Genomic DNA, 11874 nt, shown 5'->3' with positions numbered 1-11874 from the left:
TGGAATAAAATATCCATCAAATTCTAAATTTTCATTTAACCGTTTATAATTGACTACCATTCGGACTTTTCCTCTTTTAATTTCAGTGTGGTTTCTTACCATAAAATTTGGACTAGAGTGAGGGCTTCTAGTTTCTTCGATTAACTTTTTGTTTAAAACTTCCTGAAGTTAAATATTAAATTCATCTATATCTTGTCTAGTATAGATCATTGGTCTTACTCTAATGATAATATTAGGGTCTTTTAATTTCAAATTACAATAACGCGGACTATATTGCCATAGTTTTAATGAATGTTCACTAAAATTTTCTTCCAGAATTTTATAAATCCAATGTGATTCATCAATAGTTTTGATGATGGGAGTTAAATCGCCACGCGGAACGGGTGCAAACTCTTTATCACAAATATATTTATGTTATTCTAACAAGGAAATATGAATTAAGATATTGTTTATGCTTAATTTTGACAATGATTTGTTAGGAAAATCTTTTTCAAATATAGAAGTTGATCTTTTAATTTTTAGAACTGTATTTTGAACATATAAATTTTACATATAAATTTTTTCCTAACACTTGTATTTGCATTTGCGCAGAATTTTTTATTTTAGAAGATTCTCTTTGTTCCACTAGGTCATGGATTAACCATTGTTGAGGGACTTCTAAATCGCTCCAATTCATTAGACGCGGTTGGATTACCGTGTCAAATGGTCTAGGTTCAAAGATTTCAACGATTTTATTATCGTTTGATCTTGTTTTTGTTTTTGAAAATTTGGTCAATTCGTGAATTGTTTTCCAATGAATAACCAAATCATGTGAATTAGATTTTATTCCTAATTCTTGTGTTTTAATTCTTATTCTGATTGTGTCTGTAAGATTATGATCATTTATGGAAATAAAGAAATTTGGTCTAACATTAAACCAAACTACTCCATTAGCCAAATTAGATTGAATTCCTCCAATGATTGCTTTCATTAGGTCAGAAAAATCTTTTATTAAAGATTACTACAAAAATAGGAGTATCTATCCCTTGGCGAAATGGGGCTATTATGGTTTTTTGTATTAATCCAATATGAATATATTGAATCTTAGGATATTTCTTTTTCCATCTTGCAATATTTTTCTTATCAAAAAAAGGAATATCAATACTTCTTTCATCTGACCATTTTGCTTGAGTGTTACCACTATATTGTTCAAACACTATTGCTAAAAAGAAGTTGAATTTTGAAAGTTTGTAAATTTCTAGCACAGCAACTTCTTGCATTTTTTTGAATTTTGTTAATTCTTATTCGGTAAAAGTTTTTTCTTCTCTGATTACATCTCCAAGTTGAATGGCTTGTAATTCTTCTAGAGATATACTATCTGTATCTTGAGATATTTCTTGACTATTAATATTAGTCATCATGAAGATTAGTTCTTTATCTAAACTTTCTTCATCACTAGAAATTTCATATAAGATTTCTTCATCATCAGAAATTTCTTCGCCATATATTATTTCAAAATCTTGTTCTTCAAGAACTTTGATCATTTTCTTTGCACTTTTTCCCTTTTTGGGCATTTGGGTGCATAGTGACCTTCTTCGTTACAAATGTAACGTTTACAAGTTTTCTTTTTTGAAGCACTTGTTGATTTCTTTTTTCGAATGTACTTTTTCTTTTTTAAAAAAGTTTTGTTCTTTTTCCAAGGTCTCCATTTATATTTTCTGCATTTTTTAAAAAATCCTTTTTATTTAGGAAATGTATTACAACCAATTTTTTAATTTTCTTTCAAAATTTTATCACAACATTTTTGACCGTATTGTGAGTTGAAAATTTGATTTTTTATTTGTTTTTTCGCCTTTGCTTTTAGATACCGATCTGCTATCAATCTTAGAACATAATTAATGTGAAAACTAAGATTATCATATTCTTTCTTTCCCATTTTTTTTGAGAAAATCAGGATATATTTTAATACATAACTCATCCCATGGATTAGGGAATTTATGAAAAAATTGATCTAGCCAATGTTGATTTGCTGGTGGATCAATAAGATAATAATATTTTTTAAAAGTTTGAATATAGTCTTCAAAAAGACAAATATTACATAATTTCAATTTTGTCAAAATATAATTTGCATCGGTTTGCAAATTAATATCTCCTACAAAACCACATAAATTTTCTTTTATGATTTTTGCAAACTCAGCTAAGATTGTATCAAGTGTGAGAAAATTTGCCAACAAAGCTATTTTTTGGCTTTTTCCAATTTCAAAATTTTCCCACTGTCTTAACTGCAATATAATTAAGGAATTTTTTCTTTGATTAACTATTTTTATAATTGGTAATAATGATGTATAATGATTGTGCCCAATCATCAATTGCTTGTGGCTAGTCCTTAAATGAAACATGAGATAAGTCTAAATAAGTACAATTTTGAACTATTAGATACTTATGATTATTGTCTTTTCTAGATATTATTGGCTTAGATGTAGGATTGAAGGTACTTGCAGTGTTAGTAGCATTTTTAACTTCATTTGTTTGAATAAAGTCAAAATTTTCTCCATTTCCCCATGTGCCAAACAATTCAGGATCAATTGGCTTTTCTACTTTTCTTTTTCCCTTATTCATTTTCTGGTGAAACATCTTGATCTATTGTTTCTTCAAATAAGGATGATTAATTATCATCATCATTAGTTGACATATTAATATCGTAATTAAAGTGTTGTAAAAGGGTTTCATGTTCTAGATAAGTTTATCTTATCTGATCTAGTAGCCTATTTCTTTCATCAATACCTAAATCTAAATCTTTATATAATTTTCTCCAATAATCCAATATTTCAACAATATTTTCACATTCAGTCCTATTATAGGTATTGGTTTGAAGTACCATAATATCTTTTGTACCATAAAATAGCCTAGGAATGGAGTTATTTCTTGAACTATTCATTCCATCATTGTTTATGAAGGATATAGTTTCTAATTTTGTCACTAAATTATTTATTTGTATTTTTGCTTCTTTTTTTTAAGTCAATATTTATTATAAAACCTAAATTGTCTATTTTAGATTCTATAGACTCAACTTTGGTTTCTAGATAATTTTGACTTATTTTTTTATTTTTATCTAACATAGAAAACCAAGAATACATAATATCAGTAATATTATTTAAACTATAACACACTATTTATATTTGTAGATTCTTTAGTAATATGCAAACCATGGTCATATTTATTATTAACATTATTTTTTATATTTCCAAAACATATTATATTTTCAGGGTAAATTGCTATTATAGATTGTTGTTGGTATCTAAGACGCTCTTAGTGTATTTATCTGGCACCTAAAACCTCTCTTTATGATCTTAAAGACTTAAAAATACCTAATTATGGGTAATAGTCAAAAGATCTTAATGAGTATATGAGCTTTGACAAACACTAAGTATATAGGTTTTACAACAACTATAAATGAAACAAATAATTATGAAGATATAAAATACATAGAATACACAATTAAAAGTAAACTTCACGAATACTATTTTCCAATATATCAAAATTTATACATAAATAGAGATACTTACATAGCTTGATCTTGCTTTCAAAAACTCTTCACCAAGCTCTAACACCAATTACAAACACAAAAGGAAAGGAACTTTCTACTATTTTTATTATTTTTATTGTGGATTTATGATGGAGTTATGTAGTTAAGAGAAGTTAGAGAAGAAGCAGGCAACAAAAGGATGGAGAGAATTTACATTGTCTATTATGTTGGCGTGAAAGCCAATTTATAGAATACAATTGATGGATACAAACAAAATAAAAAAAACTTAGTGCATACCTAACTTGGTTAGACTTATGGCCAAAGTTTGCACAAAATTCCAACTACCTAGTCAAGCCTAGTCATAGGCTTCATAAAATGTCTACATAAAAATAAATACAAAGAGACAAAAAAGTCAAAAGGAAAAACTACAATTATTTGTCATATTCTGACAAACTACAATTATATACACTGTCTAGTCTCCATGTTGTTCAAAGAGATAGATAGATATAGATAAGATTTGGTTGATCTTATTTGGCGTGTAGTATCAGCTGAAAGGATTTGTCTGACCACTTTCCGCCTAATAATGTAGGTTGCTCCACGTGTCCTGAATAAGGTTGGAGTCGATCAGAAGACTATTGCATGTGATAGTGGGGTCCACTATGCTTCCATCTTGTTGATGAGATTGTGATACTCTTCATCAGTCTCTGATGAGGGGAATCAGGATTCTAGCTGTATCGCTCATTCCAAAGTTGTTCTATATCATCCGCGGTCATGGTTAGTTCCAACAGAAGACCCAAATTATTTCTCTTTTTGAGATTTAATAACATATCAAGAGTCTCATTAATTTGTGTAGGAGACCTTTGATATGTTATGGGAAAATAAGTTACAAATAGTATTCTACCATCTGTGGTCATAAATGGCAATTTTGCTAAGCCATGGATATTAGAAGCTGCTTATGAAACAGATGTTAGACTGTCTATCCAATATTTTGTTAAAGAAAGCTTTTGAATAGTTTCTAATCACTCCCTCCTACGATCTTCATCCAAATAATCATCTTCAAATTCAAAATTTTCAGTTTCTTTAAGATACCAAATTTGGTATTGTTGGAAAAAATGTTCTCGTTTTCGTTAACCAATTGTACTGGAGATCCATAAAGTAAAATATTTACTCCATCAAAAGCCTTTTACTACCCATGAGAGCATTACTTTTATGATCATTGGATATTCTATCCACTGGATTGAATTTAAAATTTGAAAAATAACACTACAAGAAATTGCGTTTTTCGCAACGTAACAAAATATGTTGCCAAAAAGGAAAACTCGTCGGCAAAAAGTTTTGCCGACTCATAGAGCAACGTTGGCAACCCGTAGGTAAAAGTGAGTCGGCAAAAGTCTTTGCCGACGAAATTATCATTGCGTTGGTAAAAGTAATGCCTTTAGTGACAAACATAATCGTCAACAAAAGCCTTCATCCATCGTCGGCAATTTACCTTGTGTCGGTAAAAGTAGTTCAAATATGTTGATTGTGTCACACTTTTCCCGACACAAATTTGCATGGGCAAAAAATATACTTTTATCAACAAAACATGAGTCGACAAAAGTAAACTTTTGGCGACACATTTATGTCGATAAATGTTTCCATTTGTCGACGATTTGTTTGTTGATAAAGCTTTACTTTTGGCAACAACAAATTGGCATTGGCAAAAAATACACTTTTAGCAACACAATATGAGTGGGCAAAAATAAACTTTTAGTAACACATTTACTGACAAGTTGTTTGTCGAGAAAACCTTACTTTTTGCAATGACAAATTTAATTTATATTTTTTATAAGATTTACAGATTTACAAGAGGCATCCCTCAGACACAATAGAACTATCAATAACAAAACACAAGAAAACAAAAGCTAAATAAGGCACAAGAGCCTAACAACTAGACAACACTTCCCACCAAACTAAAAAGAAACTCTGTTTGGCAAGGGCATTTGTGGCTATTTTAGCCACAAAAGACAAAATTGGCTATTTTAGCCACAACAAACAAAACATCACATCCAATCCATAATCCTTACACTCTTCTCTCACAAAAAAAAAAAAAAGCCAAAAAAACCAAAAAGCCCTTCCCAAATCAAGCTTTTTAACCCACGCTAAAATAGTCAAAAAGGCCAAAAAGCCAGCCCACTTCCCAAACGAAGGCAATAAACACAACAGACTGCAACAGACAAACTCAGTTTTTTTACCCAAATCCGTGTCATTGAATTTGAGAAACCTGTCCACAAAGTCTAGTGCATTGGCTTGCGACAACTCTACAAGTTATTGAGAGTCGACATAACTTAACCCAGCCATCTCATTGCCACAATCAGCCAACTGCGGCAAGTCAACTCCTCCACCAACATTATTTGTGTAGTTATTTAGTCCTTCAATCTCAGCAAGTGTATCATCCGAAAAAGTCTCCTCACTATTGAACTACCAACCCTGCACTTGTTTTGATTCTTTAATCCCTTCTTTTGCACATTGTAATCCCTAGGAAAATCCTCATCAATTTCCTTTCCAAATGCCAATGAATCTCTAATATCAGTTATCCTATTATCCTCAGCAGTAGTTGTTTTAAAGACTGATCATCACCCTTAATGGAAAATGGCTCATTTTTGGTTCCCTTAAAAGCCGTGCTACGAGCTGCTAAACCAGAGGCCCGTAAAGCTGCTGCACAGACTGAAGTGAAATTCCTTTTTATGGATGCTGTGTCAACAAGTAATAATTACAATTCCAGACTTACATAACAGTTAAGTCACGTGCACCAATTGACCTTCAAAATTCAAAGCTTGTAAAAGAACAAAAGAAGGCATTCCACATTTTACCAGCATTCCGGTCAAAGGTAATTAGCTACAGTGTTGAGTAATGATTTAAAATATTTCAATAAGAAATTGAAAAAAAAAAATATTTGTAAGTGTAAACCTTTACTTCTTTTGTTATTGATCCAGCTAAAAAAGATTTCCTCAGTTAATGCACAAAATCATCATAAGTTTTATGAAAGTTTCATCTGCTTGACTGAAAGATTTAGAAAATTTAAGCAAATAGATAAAGAGTAATGATAGGTAATTGACATGTGAAATGAAATTAGCAAGAACAACGATATTTTTCGTACCTTGATTAGTGTCCTTGTTGGCATGGTAAGCCACGTCCAAACCGAAGTCAGCTGAGAATGGCCAAAAGAATCATTCTTTAACAATATCTGGTGCTGCTGAATTTTCTACTTCTGTTGGCGTTGATGTTGAACAAATTGTTGTTGTAACTGATGAGGCTGCTGCTGAAACTGTTACTGATGATGAGATTGTAAGATACTCTCTCGTGGTGAGTTTGACGCTTGGAAATTCATTTTTTCAGATTGATCAATTGACTGAGCCTTTATGTGTAGCCTGCTGGGCGGTATTCAAATTTGGCTGATTAGTCATCAAAACAGAGTTGGTTCTGGACATAGACTACAGGATTGCTGGATTCAAATTTTGATTATTCATTGCTGATCCAGAAGAGGTTACAGGACCATAGAAGTTTCCAGACCCAGAAGAATTGGGAGTGCTCATCCCATAACCATCACCTGCCAAATATATGACGGGCAGTAAGAATGCAGTTCTATACAAAAACTACAACTTAAAGGTGACATATCATACATTACAAGTGTTTTTGAAGAGGTTGGGGTGAATTGCCATATGTTGTCGCCGTCAGATAGCCCTCAGTAGTTACAGGACCATTGATCATCTGCAAATTGCTCCGCATCATACCCAAACTACCATTTAAAGCCCCATTTGAAAATCCATAAGATTTCGGCTGCAAACCAGACCCAATTCCGCCACCTATATGGCTACCAAGGTTGTGTAGTATCCGGCTGGTTTGAGTCCTGACATGCTGCTTTTTTGGCAGTGTCTGTGATGCCATTGTAGATTCAACAGTTAAAAAAGCACCAGTATTATTGGAAGATTCCAAATTCATGTAAGATTGATTATTATTGCTATTAAATCCAGGAGTAGGGATCATTTGGCTTGTCATTCTTTGTACACCAATTGAGGACACCATGTTGTTTCCACTGGAACTCATGGAAAACTTGGCAAGTGACATTTGGTATCCATTAGACATGGCCCTTGCAAAAGTAGATTCTATTACATTGCATGTTCGAAGAGAAATTATAACTATTGACTTGGAGGAAATCAAAGTTCAAGTACCATTAGATGAATTGAAAGACCCACCATGTATCCCAATAGAAGACCCATTAACAGGAGGCAGTAAGCTTCCAGTATTGATAGCCATAGATGGCATGGTATTACCACCACCAGTAGCAATCATGGAAGTATCTACAGCCGATGCAACCATCATGCTTGAATTCTCACTATGAGGCATACATGGGGTTGGTATCATTGTTCCGATAGGAGAGGGAGCATTAACAAGGTGCAGATATTGTCGGTTGTGAGTACTCATTGGTAGACGCTTAATCAAAACATGTAAACAATTCTCCAAAGTCTCCAGGTTCACGTACTCCTAACGATACAAGAAAGCCCATATTATAAATAAAACACACTAGGATCGACATAATAACATAGCAAACTAATTGGTAGTTAAATTGATTTGTTTTTTAAGTTGTTCAATAATACAAAAGATCCTTTTGGCATTAACACAAAAAAGGAGGTAACAGTCATTCTATGCTATTACTTAATTGAAAACAAAGGAACAATTTGCATAAAGATGAAAACATAGGACAACTATAAAAAAACCTTATTGGCAGCATATTTGAATAGACCCTCGTTTAGGCGTCTTACAATATCCAGAACCCGCTTTGGTGGTATATCATGAGTTTTCTGCTACCGCTGCTTAAGAAAATCATAGCTGGAGGACAGGAGGTACAAAGTTTGATCAATATTCAATGCTATATGAAAAATCTTAATAGACATGTATCACACAAACAATATGGAGTCATCTATCTCAAATGCATAATTAAATATCAGCAACAGGAATAATAAATAAATAAATAAAGAGACGCAGGAACAGAAATAATAACTTGGCAGGAGTGTCTACTTATACAGGGCCCATTGTTGGGTGCAATCGTAAAAGCTCGGACTACTAAGCATGAGAATGCGGGTTCAAGTCTAGTAGTAATTACTTTGTGCAACCACCTAGTGCACTCCTCCCAGTATCTTTTCTGAGGGGAAAAGATGGCAGGGAAGGGTTGTCTAGCATGTGATTCCTTATAAATTAACATTGTTGAGCATATTTGACATAACTTAAACAATGAAATCTCCATAAAGAGGTCCCGTGTGGACCATTTTATGGTTGAGATTGCTACACTGAAACACAAGTTGGGGCAAATTGCATTCAGCCCTTTGGTTAGGGTGTAATGTTCTCTTACACCATAGTGTTTATTGGTCATCAATCTTTAAAAACAAGATACATACAGCTAGCAATTAATTTGAATATCACACAAATAATACTCCATCTTTCTGAGAACAAGCTTTCATCCTTAGACTTTGTGTTCAATGGTTAAACAACACAAATCAGATAACAACCCACATGCCACACCATGTTAAAGCTAAATGATAGTATAACTTGGTTGACCCACAGGGTGATGACATACACAACATATGAAAGAAGCATCTCTTTTTCCCCTCTAGAAAAGAAATGGAGTAATGAGTGTCTCTTTTTCTTATTTATTAATTTTCATTTAGAAAAAATGATTGAGCAACATAGCAATCAGTTGGCATTGAATAGCACTTAAAGACTGATAGTGTCATGTCATGCGAATGTGGTCATATTAAAGTTGCCTATGTTGATACCTGACTTCTTGCTAGACTTTTCTAATGTAACCTTATTTTGTATAAAAAAAAAATTTGTCATAAATCATTTTTTGACCCATTGCATCTCTCCTCCAACAAAAGCATGCTCACCCTAACAAACCCATAATGAATATAGCAAATAACTAAGCAATTCCTTACATTTTCTCTTGCATAAATCTGCAAGCTTTCGATACCTCAGGCTCCATATTCAATGTATTACGTTGACCAGCTAAATTTTGTATATGGTTAGAAAGAGAACTTCCATTCTGGGGAGGTAATCCAGGCAACTGAGTGTCTGCTTGATTCGGTATCTGTCCTAAGATTTGTCCTGACGTATGTGCCTGCACATTCATCTCTATTCTATAGGCTCCTAAATACTAATAACAGCAGAACTCAAAATTTTACACTTCCACAATCTACATGAAAATCCCATGTCACATCATCTGCAAAGATGAATCTTCATCTATTCAACGCTGTTATGAGTAATGAACTTGTCCATATATCATATAAACAATAATCACATGCTCTGTACCAAAAGAACGTAAGAAATTCCAGTCAACTACGAAATTATTTTCCAAACTCAAGTAATACAAGTCATGAGGAAAAGGCATTGTCTTGTGGGTCAAAACTTAAGGCAAATACAAATCACAAAATTGTAATATGACTAAACAAAGATATATTATTGGGAACACAACAATTCTTTGGTAAATAAGTGGGAGCACAAAATAACATACATAATTTACAAAGGCATAAAATTCAGAATAAATAAATAAACCAAGAATAATGTGAATTATCATAGTACAATAAATGAAGATCGTTGGTCCGATGTCTCTAAACCTAAATAACATTCCTGAAGCTACTATTATCCTCCACACGCAACGATGTCACTCAATGCTTTCAGATGTACTTCCACCAATATATGAACTTATTATAGCATTAACATTTATATTTGCAAATCATATTGTTTAACCACATAGCATGCAAAATATATCTTTTTCATATTTTATTGCCTTGGGATTGTTGCTTGCTTTTTAAGATTTTACCAAAATTTACCGTACAAGTATTTATTCAATCTTAAAATAACTTGTTGGTCTGGTTTGAATGGCATAATTAGAAATAACGACTTGCTTGTATCCCCCAGATCTTAGTCCAAGGGAACCCATTTCTAGAAAGTGTTGAAACAAACAGAGCAATTAAAATTTTCCATACAAGTAAAGGGATTCCGAACATTAAATGCTAACATACGAAAATCACCACAATAACAAGAATGTATTGGGCAAGTTTTCCCAAAAAAGTCATACAAATATGATAAACCATGGAAGCAAATCAATGCCAGTCCAAAAGATGAAAGTGGTCAGGTTTTGGCAAGTTTACAAAAAAAATTAAACAAAAAGGGATTAATAATTTTAACGATGAAAAGTACATAATCTACACTTGGAAAATCATGTCTACGTATGATTGAAAACATGGTATTATTCATGTCAGTACCATGCTTTATGGCCCAGGTACCTTTTAAGTTTACTAATCAGCAGAATCTCTCAAGATCCCAACAAGTTTACTAATGTTTGCCTCGACTGATCATTTTTCATTCCAATTTGGATCCAAGTTTGAGTTAACTAAAGTTAAAACATCACCTATAGCAACATATAGGCACTGTATTTTTACAATAAAGGGGTCGATGGAACCCGCACTTTCTTGCAACAACTGAATGAACATACTTCAACGAAAACTAGGTTTGTTTTCTTTTTCTTTTCCCTTACATCAACTAAATGCAGCCTTGACAATAACTCAAGCACAATGTTCTTTCAATTCAATTCTCTACAAATCAAACAAAAAGGGTTTTGCATAACCCACTAATAATTCATATATATATATATATAATATACATGCACAAGCAAAATCAAAATAACTCATAAAATATATCTAAAAATTAACATGTACCAAATCACTCCAATAAAATCAAAGAAAAAATACTCAATGTTTAATTCTGGAATCTCTTTTTTCTCTCTATGGGACCTGAGATCAATAAATAGCCTTTGATGCTTCATATCAAAATAAACAGCAACTACAATCAATATATATTTATCTACAAAGAGAGAGAGAGAGAGAGAGAGAGAGAGATAAAGTATTACCTTTAGTTTTCTTTGAAATTGGTTTGCTTCAAAAACCCTAAACTGATGGTCAATGCTGCCAGAAGAACAAGGAAATCGGGTTTCCTATAAACCAACGCCGTATATATTAGCGCCAAATTTTTTGGGATTTTTATTTTGATGTTTTTTCATAGCATTAGTTTGAGAGGGAACTTTCTGCCTCACTTTTTAGCGGCAGATCACCAAAACGATAAACATAATTTTTAGTTTTTTTTTTTTTTTTGAAAAAATTAAAACTAATTTGAGAACAATAAAAATCAAAAATATATTTTTAAAATTTTAAAAATTATTTATGACCTCCTAAAAGATAAAATTATACAAAAATAATAAATATTATTTTATTTTTTCACCAATTTTATTTTTTAGTTTTTTAGAAAGGAAAAAAAAAAACTGAAATAAGTTTATG

At 32.2% G+C, this 11874-nt stretch overlaps 1 long non-coding RNA gene across 1 annotated transcript; it reads right to left on the bottom strand.

The window, feature by feature from the left end:
- Positions 1–8088: 8088 nt before the first annotated feature.
- LOC145802961 (uncharacterized) lies at positions 8089–11629 on the bottom strand. The gene is made up of 2 exons (XR_014344848.1): positions 11451–11629; positions 8089–8374 (listed from the first exon to the last, which is right to left on the bottom strand). It is a non-coding gene; the product is annotated as an uncharacterized LOC145802961 (long non-coding RNA).
- Positions 11630–11874: the final 245 nt, after the last annotated feature.

This window comes from Camellia sinensis, chromosome 11, assembly GCF_055761805.1.
Source record: "Camellia sinensis isolate YWXY chromosome 11, ASM5576180v1, whole genome shotgun sequence".
In the NCBI taxonomy this organism is placed as follows: Eukaryota; Viridiplantae; Streptophyta; class Magnoliopsida; order Ericales; family Theaceae; genus Camellia; species Camellia sinensis.
The sequence above is the reverse complement of the archived record's forward strand: the minus strand, read 5'-3'. Positions and strand labels throughout refer to the sequence as shown.